Here is a 12,689-nt window from a genome sequence, read left to right as displayed (position 1 = left end):
GAAGGAAGGAAGGAAGGAAGGAAGGAAGGAAGGAAGGAAGGAAGGAAAGAGATGGAGGGAGGGAGGGGGGAGAAGGAAAGAAAGAAGGGAAGATAGTATTTTTTGGTCTGTATTTGGACACCATCAGTTCTCTCTCTCTCTCTGGAGGCAGATAGCATTCTTCCTCATGAGTCCTTTGGGATTGTCTTGGATCATTGTATTGCTGAGAACAGCTGTTATCCATGGTTGATCATGGTACAATACTGGTGTCACTGTGTACAGCATCCTCCTGGTACTGCTCGCTTCACTTTGCCTCAGTTCCTGTAAATCTTCCCGGGTCTTTCTGAAGTCATCCTGCTCTTCGTTGCTTACAGCACAGTAGTATTCCATCACAATCATATGCTACAACTTGTTCAGCCTTTCCCCAGTCAATGGGCATCCCTTAACTTCCAGTTCTTTGCCACCACAAAAGTTGCTGCTATAAATACTTTTGTACATATAGATCCCTTTCCTATTTAAAAAAAATCTCTTTGAGGTGCAGACCTAGTAATTCCATGCAGTTTTACAACGCATTGGGCATAGTTCCAGATTGTTCTCCAGAGTGGTTGGATCGGTTCACAGTTCCACCAACTGTGCATTAATGTACCAACCTTTCCACATCCTCTTCAACATTTGTCATTTTCATTTTCTCTCACATTAGCCAGTCTTCTAGATATGAGGTGGTACCTCAGAGTTGTTTTAATTTTCATTTCTCTAATCAGTAATGATTTAGAGCATTTTTTCATATGACTATAGGTAGCTTTGATTTCTTCTTCTAAAAACTATCCATATCCTTTACCATATCAATTGGGGAATGACTTCTAGTTTTATAAATTTGACTCAGTTCTCTATATATTTAAGAAATGAGGTCTTTATCAGAGAAACTTGCTGTAAAACTTTTTTTTTCCCAGTCTGGCTTTTCTCCTACATTTTGATTGCATGGTTTTGCTTGTGCAAAACCTTAATTGTAATCAAAATTATCCATTTTACATCCTGTGATCTTCTTTATCTCGTTTGGTCCTAAATTCTTCCCTTCTCCATAGATCTGACAGGGAGACTATTCAAGAGAGTGTTGGACAGGCTGACTTCTGAGTTCTTTCCCAACTCAGGCTCTAGGATCAGAGCCACTTTAGGGGGCTGAGGGCCCCTGTGGAACAAGTTCTACCTCGGGGTGCCTCTGGCAACTTTAAATTACAGATGACTTGTTGATCTCCACTTGAGGGTGGTGGGAGGGAAGTTTCTGTACCTGAAGTTCCAACACAGAGATGATATCACAAGTACCCCCGGAACTCATTTAGAGCACTCACATTTTTCTGATTATGGTTGCCAAGCCATTAAAAGTGAATGGTAATTGAGCCCTGGGAGGGCAGAAATTCATTTTGAGGCAGTTCGGTTCAATTTGACAAGCATTTCTCAGCACCTGCTATGTGCCAGACACTCTGCCAGGTGCTGGGAACACAGAGGTTTAAAGTAACACAATCCTTACCCCCAGAGAGCTTACAGAAACAATAGGCACAAAATAAATACAGATAAATTTGTAAATATTTTGCTTGTGAGCAGTGCTCTGTAAGACCACCCTGACTTCTATCCTTAGCTACATAGTTCTGGATACAGGCAGCTATGACGTTCAAGGTGAAAGCTATGCCTACCTGGCTCTGTTTTTTACACGTTGACTCACCTGTGGGGAGAAGACACCTATAAGCAGAGACAGCAGATGAAGTCTGGATCCATCATCATTTTTCTGCTGCTACATGGAACTGTTTGCTGACAAATCATTTTCAGATTGCTAGCACATGACTTAATTCAATAAAGTTATATTCAAGTGACCGTTTATTTACCTGTTAATACAGTAGTTACTGTCTCTGACCCAGTTCCCATTCCATATGTTTTTCCCATTTACATATTCCTGGATATGTGTGTACACATATATATATATATATATATATATACATACAGACATGTATATTATATATTGTATAGAACATTAAGGTCCTGGAAAGCAGAGTATGTCTCACTTCTGTCTTTATGCCAACACTTAGCACAGGACTTGGCACATAGAAGGCATTTAATCAATCCTTGTCTATGGAAAGATGTCAGAGCTAGAGAAAGAGATATTGTGATGCATAGTGGGAAGCACACTGGGATTTGGAGTCAGAGGAGATGATCTGGAAACCTGGCTCTGCCTCTTACTGGTTTGGTGACCTTGGACAAGTCACAACCCCTCTGGGCTTCTGTTTTTTTCTCTGTCAAATCAGGGGATTGGTCATGATGATTTCTGAGGTCCCTTCCAGTATGTATCCAAGTATAAAAAGGACCCTTGAGATCACCCTGTCCAAATTCCTCATTTTATAGAGGTGCAAAGTGAAGCCCGGAGAGAGAGGGAAAGTGAGTGACTGCCCCAAGGTCACACAGTAACAAAGTGCAAAGCAGAAGCTAGGTCTTCTTGCACCAACCCAGGATTCTCTCCAAGGCCTCCTGTCTAGATGTGTTTGGGCTGGGCCAAGTCAGAGGGAAGTTGCATGTTATTTCCTTTCATGTTTTAATGGTGAGAAATAATTTTCTCTGAAGTGAAACTCAGCTGCAGGGAAAGAATTTACCAGCATGTGGGAGTGCTAATTAGAGCTAATTATCTACGTTTGGCAATGCTAGCCTAGCAGAACTAGGTCTAGGAGAGGTAGGCATTTGGCTTAACAGAGTTCCTGTTCAGTGATCCGGCCAGTTGCTGAATAAACGCGAAGGCAAAGCTTCTTTTTACGCCTAAAGATGGCATTTTGGGACTTGTTTTTAACAACCAAAAAATGAGATGGGAAGTGAGGAAAGGGAGAGCTCTGAGGGCTGTAGATTCAGCACAAGAAGGTGCTCCCACTTGGGAGAATAGAAGTTCCTGGAGGGTGCGCCGGCCACATAAATGTTTGTTCAATGGAATTGAACCCCCTCATGGAAATGACGAAGCTGAGAGCCCAGGCTTCCCAAGGTCATCGAGTCAGCATTCCGACCCAAATCTCGAAACTTGATAAAGCACTCACTAATTGGATCTTGAATTCTTCATATCCCCAAAATATTCGAAGCTTTTTTTAAAAAGCTGGCATTTATATAGCGCTTAAAGGTTAGAAAATACTTTATAAATATCATTTCATCCTCAAAACAATCCGGGGAGGTAGGTGCTATTATCTGCATTTGATAGATGTGGAAACTGAGGCAAATAGAGGTCACATAAGCAGTCAGCATGCAGTCACACTTGAACTCGGTGCTTCCTGATTCCAGGTGGTCTGTGTGTCACACCTACCTGCTGTTAAAGCTTAAGCATCAAACATAGTTTGATAAAATGAGGTAGAACCTTGAAATAAGCAAAATGTTGACTAGAGGGCAGAAGCCTGCATCCTGATCTCAGTGTGTATGCGTGAGTGTGGGGGAGGGGGTGCATGTGCCAGGACTGTCAATCAAGCAAACAATGCCGATGTCAGACCCTCTCTGCCTGCCCATCCTTCATTACTCTTGTCCATGTCCTCCAAAAATATGTCCCATGTGGGTATTATATCACTTGTTCATAGTCTTTGACTATTGGGGAATGATTCTTGTTCTTATAAATTTATTTATTTTTTTAAAAATTTCTTTGGAGAGGGAAAAGCAAAGCAATTGGGGGTGACTCACCCAAGGTCACACAGTTAGTAAGTGTGTCAAGTGTCTGAGGCTGCATTTGAACTCAGGTCCTCCTGACTCTAGGACTGGTGCTCTATTCATGGGCCACCTAGCTGCCCCGTTCTTATAAATTTAAATCAGTTCCTTACATATATCTTAGATATGAGTTATTAGACAAATACCGCAGAAATTTTTCCCTATTATTACCTATTTCCCTTCTAGTTTTAACTGTATCGGGTTTGTATGCACAAAAACTTTAAAATAGTGTGTAAACGAAATTGTCCTTTTCATCTTCTGTAATCTCATTAAAGTTATACATAATATAAGTTTGGGATGAATCAGTGAACCCCCTGGCCAGTGACATAACAGAGGGGACAAGTCATTTTAGTGGGATGAAGGTTGAGCCAAGATGTGATTGGTAAATTGATACACAATTTCAGTTGTTTAATACAATTTAATAAACACTTATTTATGTTAACTTATAAACACTTATTGTATGTTCCAAGCATTGTGCCAAGGGCTGGGAATACAGAGATGAAAATGAGAGTGTTCCTGCCTCCCAGGATCTAATATTCCATTGGAAAAGACAGGGCAGGACTCATATAACCTATATCAGCTTGCTTACTGTGGTTGGGGTGGGGCGGGGGGAGACAGAATTTGGAACTTAAGACTTTTTAAAAAATATTAAAAATTGCTTTTACATGTAATTAGGGGAAAATGAAATCTTATTAAAAAAAAGAAAAAAGAGAAGGGGCAGGGATGAAGCCTGGAGAAATGCAAGAGGAGGGATGAGGAGAGGCAGAAATGAAGAGGAAAGAGTAATGGTGGATACGATACCTCTGGAGGGTCATTCACAAGGCAAACGGGAGCTGGTGTTTCTGAAATGCTGTGAATGAAGCAGGACTGATTTTTTTTTTTTTTATTGAGCAATCAAGGTTAAGTAACTTGCTCAAGATTACACTGCCAGTTATTTCTGGGTGTGGTTGCTGAGTGTCTGAGCCCGGGATTCGATCTCCAGGTTTATCTCAACACTGGAGCCGGTGCTCTTACTCGCTGTGCTACCTGGCCGCCCCCAGGACTGATTTTTTTTAAAGTTGTTTCTGTGTGTAAATGAGGAAGTGAGAGCAATCAAAGTCGAGAGATAAAGGACAAGGCTCTCTTTCATTAGACAAATGCTCATTGTGTTTCCTATTGCTTCAGTCACTATTGATCTTGGTTTCTAAAAAAGTGAACATAACCCCAGACTAACAAGTTGTGCCTCCCCCAAAGGGCTGGCGCTAAGGGCTGGAGAGGCAGCTTTCTGAGAGATCGCCAGTTACCCTCAAAGAAAGAAAGCTCTTCAGAGGAGTTCAATGCTGGGCAGAGCGGGTGGAGAGGAGCACTGTTGACAGCACCTGTCCTTGGGACCGAATATGGTCAGACACTGGTTAAAGCAGGCCTATCTCCATCACTCCCACCACTGCTGCCTTCCCTCTGAGATGCCCTTCCAGCCGCCCTGTATATACTTTGCATTATGTAGTCATTTGCACGTTGTCTCTCCCCTTAGAATGGGAGCTCCTTGAGGGCAGACACCATGTTTTTGCCTTTCTTTACATCCTCAGTGCTTAGTACCTGGCACACAGAAGCACTCAATACATCTTGACTGATTGACTGTGACTCAGTAACCCAATGGATTGACTGCCCATCTAACTGCATGTCATAATCTGAAAAATGGGTGTCTTCCATCCATTTGTTTCTTCCTGTTGGGCTAGTCTCTGTTGCATAATTGTGGATCCCACTGAGAAAGTCTTGTAATGCCTTGGGGTTGGCCCTAATCGCACAAGGTCATTCATTCATGGGAGTATCCAGAGGATGCAATTGGTAGGAAATGTCTTTCATTTGGACCTTACATAGGACATCATCAGTGATAGAGGTGAACACACTCGGCAATCTTACAGCAACCTGTTTGGGGTCTTGTTTGATGATAATAATCAGAGGATCATTGGACAAAATTATCTGAAAGTTAGGCAGCTGGGTGGTGTGGTGAATATGTTGGATTTGGAGTTGGGAAGATGCCACCTTAGATAAGTCACTTAACCTGTTTTCTTCCTCCTCTGTGAAATGGGCATAATAACAGTACCTACTTCACAGGTTTGCTGTGAGGATCGAAGGCGACATGCGCTTAAAGTGTTATGTAAATGCTCTTTTCTAATGTCTTGATTAAAATTGTAGATAATAGTTCTTTGAGGCAGAGAGGAACCTATGACAGGTCCAGTCAATAGCCTTCGTTTCTGCACCTTTCAGTCAATCGTGCGATGATAAAGATGCAGTCGGCTGTAAAGAGCTGTTCCAAAGACATCCTGTTCTCCAAGTTTCATCCGGGATACCCTGCTGAGTGGGTGGGCGGGGCTTAGATCTTATGAAGATGAGAAAGCAGGACTGTAGGTCATTTCTTTCCAAAGACTTCCCAATCATCTTTTGGGGAGAAGGCGTCATGTGTGAGGTTTCTCTCTCTCAGATTTGTGTCTTTTGGATGCCTCACAAGAGCCATGCAGGGGAGTGATCTTGACAGAAGAAATCTAAGACAAAGACACTTACATTTTAAAAAAGGCAGAATCCTGCTCTTTTGTTGTTCAAGGTCAGCAGTCCTATCCCCTGGCCTGGGGTCAAGATACAAGGCCTGGACTTGGGAGCCAGCCTGTTCCTACTATTGCGGAGCAAGTGACGGAATCATTCTGCATCTTAACTGTTTCTCATAAAACTGGGAAGAGCAAAATCTACCCCTCCCCACAGATAAGCAAGGCTATGACTAGCAAGTCTGATTCCAGGACAAATTCAGGTGGAGGTGGCATTGCAGTCCCCAGCACACAAAGCTTGGAGGTCACGGATGGGTGGGGCTGCTGGTAGCTCCTAGTTTTAATTCTTCTTGCTAATCAGGTGCTGAATTCTGTTATATCCACCTGAGAAAGTGCCTGACTGAGTTACCCTCTAAATTTCTAAATTGCCCTGGGTCGATGCCCTGATCACCCCACCTAACTTACCCAGGGACATGCTAGTAAATATTTCACAATTGTCTGGGGGGAGGGGGGAAGTACATCCAAAACACATATCTTTGAGTGTGATCCACATTGTTACATTTTCTCCATCACTTTCTTAAATCTAAAAATCAACAAAACAGATCGAGCTGGATTGGTTTCTGAAGTATAAATGCTCCTGACAAAAATTTAACAATCGGCTCCAGTCCGAGCCAGCTCCATCCAGTACATCCTTGGCTTTGCCTATATCTGTTTCATAAGAACGTAACAGCAAGAAATGATTTAATCTTTTTGAAAGACCATCGAGTTGTTACAGGAAAGATTTAGATCCTTGAAGGAGGAAATGGTTACCATACAGAGGCAGCTGGTGGCACAGGATAGGCTATTATCAGGAAGTGTCAAATTCAAATCCAAGCCTAGACACTTACTAGTTGTGTAACCCTGGACAAGTCATTTAACCTGTATCTATCTCAATTTCCTCATCTGTAAAATGGGGGTCATAATAGCACTTACCTCTGGGGTGGTTATGAAGCCCAAGTGAGATAGCATTTATAAAGTCTATGTAAGCCTTCAAGCATTGTGTAAATACCAGGGATTAGTATTATTTTTATTACTTGGAGTCACACCTTGTTACTGGCAGGATCCAGAGTTAAAATGATCTAGATCAAATTCAACAGAATTCAACCAACATTTATTAAACACCGACCATATACACGATATTGGATACAAAGACAAAAGCCCCAGATCTGTCCTGAAGGAGTTTACCAGGGGATACCCTCCCCTCTCCTCCCCCCCACCCTCCACACACACAGCTTGCAAGACAATTTGAGACAGGAGAGAACATTAGCAACCGAGGGGCCTCAAGGAAGGCTTCACGGAGATGCGGTTCCTGGACTCAGCCTCAAAGGAGGATGAGGATTCTGAAAAGGAAGAGATGAGGGAACACTTCTCTAGAGCACATACTGGTTTGGGCCCCACATGCCGGCTGCAGGAGGCACCTGGAGTCTGAGCGACTCATAGAGAGCCCTTAGAAGTCAGGTGCCAAGTGGGGGCTGGGGCCAGGCTGGGGAAGGTTCTGAACGCCAGACAGAAGAGTCTGTTTTTGGTCTTAGAGGCAATGGAGAGCCCCTGAAAGCTGTGAGACAAAGAAGGGTTTCAGGCAGACTTGTGACTTAGGAAGATTAGGTTGTCAGCTGTGTGAGAAGTGATTAGGAGGAGGGAAGACTGGAAGCAGGAACCCTGTAAGAAGGTTAAGAGAACAGCTGAGAGGAGAAGTGATGAAGGTCCGGCCAGGTCACATACTTCATTTTACAGAAAGGAGAAAGAGAGAGAGAGAGAGAGAAACAGAGAGAGAGACAGAGAGAGAAAGATGGAGAGAGAGGAGAGAGAGGGAGAGAGGGAGAGAGGAGAGGGAGGGAGAGAGGGGGAGAGGGAGAGAGACAGAGAGAGACTGAGAGAGAGACAGAGAGAGAGAAAGAGAGAGAGAGAAAGAGACAGAGAGAGAAAGATGGAGAGAGAGGAGAGAGAGGGAGAGGCAGAGAGGAGGGGGAGGAGAGAGAGGAGAGGGAAGAATGGGGATAGAGAGAGGGAAGAGAGAGAAAGAGAGAGACAGAGATGGAGAGAGAGGAGAGACAGAGAGAGAATGAGAGAGTAGCAGAGAGGAGGGGGAGGAATGGGGAGAAATAGAGGGAGGAGAGAGAAAAAGAGACAGAGGTGGAGAGAGATGAGAGGGAGGGAGAGAGGAGGAAAGAGAGAGACAGAGAGAGAGACAGAGAGAGAGAGAGAGAGACAGAGAGACAGAGACAGAGACAGAGACAGAGACAGAGACAGAGAGACACGGAGAGAGAGGGAGGGGGGAGAGAGACAAAGAGAGATGGAGAGAGGAGAGGGAGGGAGGGGGAGAGAGAGAGAGAAAAGGGAAGATCTTACCAGTAGTGCATAGTGGAGCCAGGTTTCAAATCCACTTCTTCAGATTCTAGAAACCAGGTCCTTTGTTTAAAAACAAAGAAACCCCCCCCCCAACAAACTTTTAAGTTATGAGTTTAATCAACAAACATGAATACTTCAGTAGACAAAGAATCAAAAAGAAGATTGTCCAAGAAAACTGTGACCTGGGGAGGCCAGGTTGTGCAGTGAGTAAGAGTACTGGCCCCAGCTGTTGGGAGACCTGGGATTGGTTCTGGCATCAGATACTCGGCACCCACACAAAAATAATTGGCCGTGTAACCTTGAGCAAGTTACTTAGCCCTGATTGCTTAAAAAAAACTGTGACCTTCAGCCTGTGTCCTTTATCTGTAAAGTGCTTAGGTCCAGTACTGACACACAGTAGGTGCTTAATAAATGCTGGCTCCCTTTCTCACCATTACAGATGACCTTTCATATCTCTGGCCTCTTAAATCATGACAGGCTTTCCCATGTTTCTGTATCCTTGCTGTTAATTTCCTAATTGAAGCATGAAATGTCACAGGAGACTGAAGTGAGATCACCAGGAGCTTCTGAAACCAGATGTCAATTCTTCTAAAGTCCCTCCTGGCTGCCTTGTAGATAAGCTACCGACTGTGGGAACTGACTAGGAATACAGTCACTGTGTGCATTGGGGTAACGCCCCCATTACTCAATCTTGCCTTCTGGACTTGTGGATGTCCCAGGTGGCAAACTGATGCTCAGAAGATTGTTTCATTACTCAGGAATGCTCATTTTGAGAGACACACACAGACATAGAGAAAGAGAAGTAGAGACAGAGAGAGATGAACAAAGGCAGACAGAGGGAGATGTCTGACTATGGGCTGACTCTGTGGTCTCCTTGATGTGATGCACAGTGCAATCCCTCCATGCTCTTAGAGAGACCTGGCCCCTCTCATCCAGGCACTTTCATTGTCTCTCTGATCGGCCCATTTCTCCTGGTTACTGTCCTTGTCTTGAGCTAAGTTCTTGAAATTTTTGAGTTCACACCTTAAATCTTGGCTAAGAGCTCTGTTTCTTTCCCCCTACATTGTTCCTTAGCCAAGATTCTGGTGTGAAGCTAATCTCCCCTCCTAAATCCTGCCCACTTATCTCTTAATCTTTTCAGCCTTTCTTTGCTGAGCTGAAACTGGCCTTCATCTTTTGGAGGTAGTGGCTTCTGAAGGACCTCTTATCCCTGTCCCTTCAGAGAACAATTTATATTCAAACTTCCTTTAGTTGTCCTGCAAACTCTGTCCCTCTTCAGGGTGGTAGGATGCACTGAGCCAGTCTAAAGGCCATGAAGACCCGGGACCCCAGTTTACCTTTCATAGATACCCTGTGTCCTGCTGGGAGCAAGTCCCCAGATCCCTGGGCACTGGACAGCTCCCTAAGTCAATAAATGGCTCAGAAGGTGCCCTCTTGCTTTGGCAGAGGGAGGCTCTTCATTGGGATTCCTTCCTACCGGTGAAATGACAGGTCTGTCACCTCCGGCCTCATCGCCTCTTCTCCACTTGGTCTGTCTTGGCGATATGGCCTTTTGGATCTCCTATTGACGCTCCCTTTTAGACACCTCCATTCAACTCTCAGTTCTTCTGTCTCCTCACATCCCTTGACCTATTTTCTGCTCCCCTTCTGCCCTGAATGCAGATGTTCACTATCACCCAGAGAGTATTCTACTTGTTTTGCTCAAAGCCCCCATGATTCTCTCTGTGACCGGATCTCCTAACATTCCACCTCTCCTGTGCCCCATCCTCATGACCTCCAATCCCTCTACCCCTCGGCACTTTCTCAGACCATTGCCACTGTCCTGACTTTGCTTTCTTTCCAATCTAGACCCAAAGCCAGTGAAACAATTTATGTCTACTTGTTCCTCTGGTAGCCTATCTCTCATCCTCATGTCAACCCTGGCTTACTTAAAGCACCATCTGCCTCCTCTAGTCCTCCTCACATGTCAGTGATCATGTGACTGAGCTAATGGGGGCATTACAAGCAGGAACGCTAACTTCAACAGGGCCCTCACTGTAACAAGACAGTCCTTTTTCCTGCTCTATGTCCAGTGCCCAGGGAAGCTCTTCCAAACATTCTCTCTTCTTAAGCCTCCCACACCTTTCCTTCCCCCTTTCAGCTGAGGACCCTCTTATTTTACTGAGGCTTTATCTCTTTATCTCAAAACCTCCTCACATCATCCCCTATTCTTCCCTTCTCCCTTCAAGTCTCTGATAATGGGGTGGCCCTTCTCTTTGTCCAAGTGAACCTCTCTGCCTTTGCCCTGGATCTCCAAAATGAACGGATGGCTTCTTTATCACCAGATCTGGCAGTCTTTTCCCAGTTCTCATCCTTTTCAGTTTCTGTGCTTCATTTGACCCTCTTGACCACCCTTATCTTCGGGGATAATCTCTATTCTCTGAGCAGGGAGACCTCCCCATTCTTCTTCAGGCTGACTGACCACTCTTCCTTCTCAGTTGCCTTTGCTGGGTTGATTGTGGGTATGCCTCAAGGCTCTGCCCCTGGGCCCTCTTCTCTGGAAACTCTCAACTCCCATGGGTTTAATTATCATCTCTCTATGGTGACTCCCAGATCTATAAATCCAGCTTCAGCTTCTCCTCTGCATGTCAGTCCTACATCAACAGCTCCCTATTGGGGCACTCCACCTGGATGTCCCATGGGCACCTCCGACTTAGCATGGTCAAAATTAAACATAAACTTATGCTTCCTCTTCACTTTCCCTTTTCTACCCATGTCCCTGATTGTCTTCTAGTCATCCCAGCTCACAAGTATTTGGGAAGTGCCAGGAATGGAGCTGGAGATTCAAATAAAAAAACCAAGACAGTCCCGGTCTCCAGGGGGCTCACATGACAAGTATTTTTGAGATTGGTTTGAATTGCCCCCGTCTAGGGAATCCCATTTTGCTCAGCTTTGAGAACACAGCAGGCTAAATAAATGCTACTAATAATCACTTTGATAACAAGCATATGATGGCTCTGTCTCCTGCTGCATAGCTTCCAGAAGGCAGGCTTCTCCTGGATTTCCATTGGTTAATCGGCCGAAGTTACAGGGAATGTGTTTGACCCCATCCACCTAAGTAATGACACAATCCCAAAATGGCAGGGGCCTTGCTTCTTGGCTTGCAAAGTTTTCCTCAAACACCTGAAAATACGTCAAACAGAAAACCACCAACTGATGGCTCCCTCTGGCTCTTCTCTAAGAGGATAAAGAGCATGCCAGAATGAGAGGAGATGCTGGCTCGTTTTTATAAAGGGGGCAGAGTCCAATTCCAAACCCTCTTGTTTACCTTGCATTTTGGGAGTTGTTGGCATGCTTCCACCAGGGTGGCCTAGTGGGGAAAGGAGAAGGCTGAGTTAGGAAGGCTTTAGATAGAAGGAGAGAGAGGAGGAGAAAAATGTTTTTTTTAGATTTTTCTTTTTGGAAGGGGGAAGGTAGGGCAATTGGGGTTAAGTGACTTGCCCAAGGTCACATGGCTAGTTTTTTGTATTAAGTGTCTGAGGCCAGATTTGAACTCAGTTCCTAAGGGGGAGAAAATTTAAAACTCAGCATCTTATGGAAGTGAATGTTGAAAACTAAAAATAAATTTTTTAAAAAGGCCTCTTTAAATCCCTAATCTGCCTGAAATATAGAGCTAATTTAAACTACCATGTCTGAGATGTGGTGTTGGCACATTGAACCAAAGCCCTGGATCTCAGGGGATTGAGCCTCAAATACCGACCAGTTGAGTGGTCCTGGGCTAGCCCCTTTGCCAGTCTCCCTTTCATCTCTCTCAGATAGGGATAATAGCACACCTGCCGTGGAGCCCCACTGAGACAGCAGGGCAGGCACAGAGTTCACAGTGCTCAGCGTCCTTCTTGGTCATTTGGGGCACTGTGGGGAGTCCCACAAACGAGGAGTGAAGTGAGGGTTGCCTTTCACCTCCAAGGATCTGGACGTACAGAGTTTGCTACGGTCTTACTCTAGAAAGAGCTTGTGATAAACCTTCTTTGGCTGCTTTGGGGACCACATGATGATGAGTCTGGGGACTTGGACAAGATATTGGTCCAGTGGATGGGCCATGTCACTTCA

The sequence above is a fragment of the Petaurus breviceps genome, unplaced genomic scaffold (assembly GCF_028583685.1).
Source record: "Petaurus breviceps papuanus isolate PSGF00001 unplaced genomic scaffold, PetGlider_PUasm1.0 173, whole genome shotgun sequence".
Taxonomy (NCBI): Eukaryota; Metazoa; Chordata; class Mammalia; order Diprotodontia; family Petauridae; genus Petaurus; species Petaurus breviceps.
The sequence above is the reverse complement of the archived record's forward strand: the minus strand, read 5'-3'. Positions refer to the sequence as shown.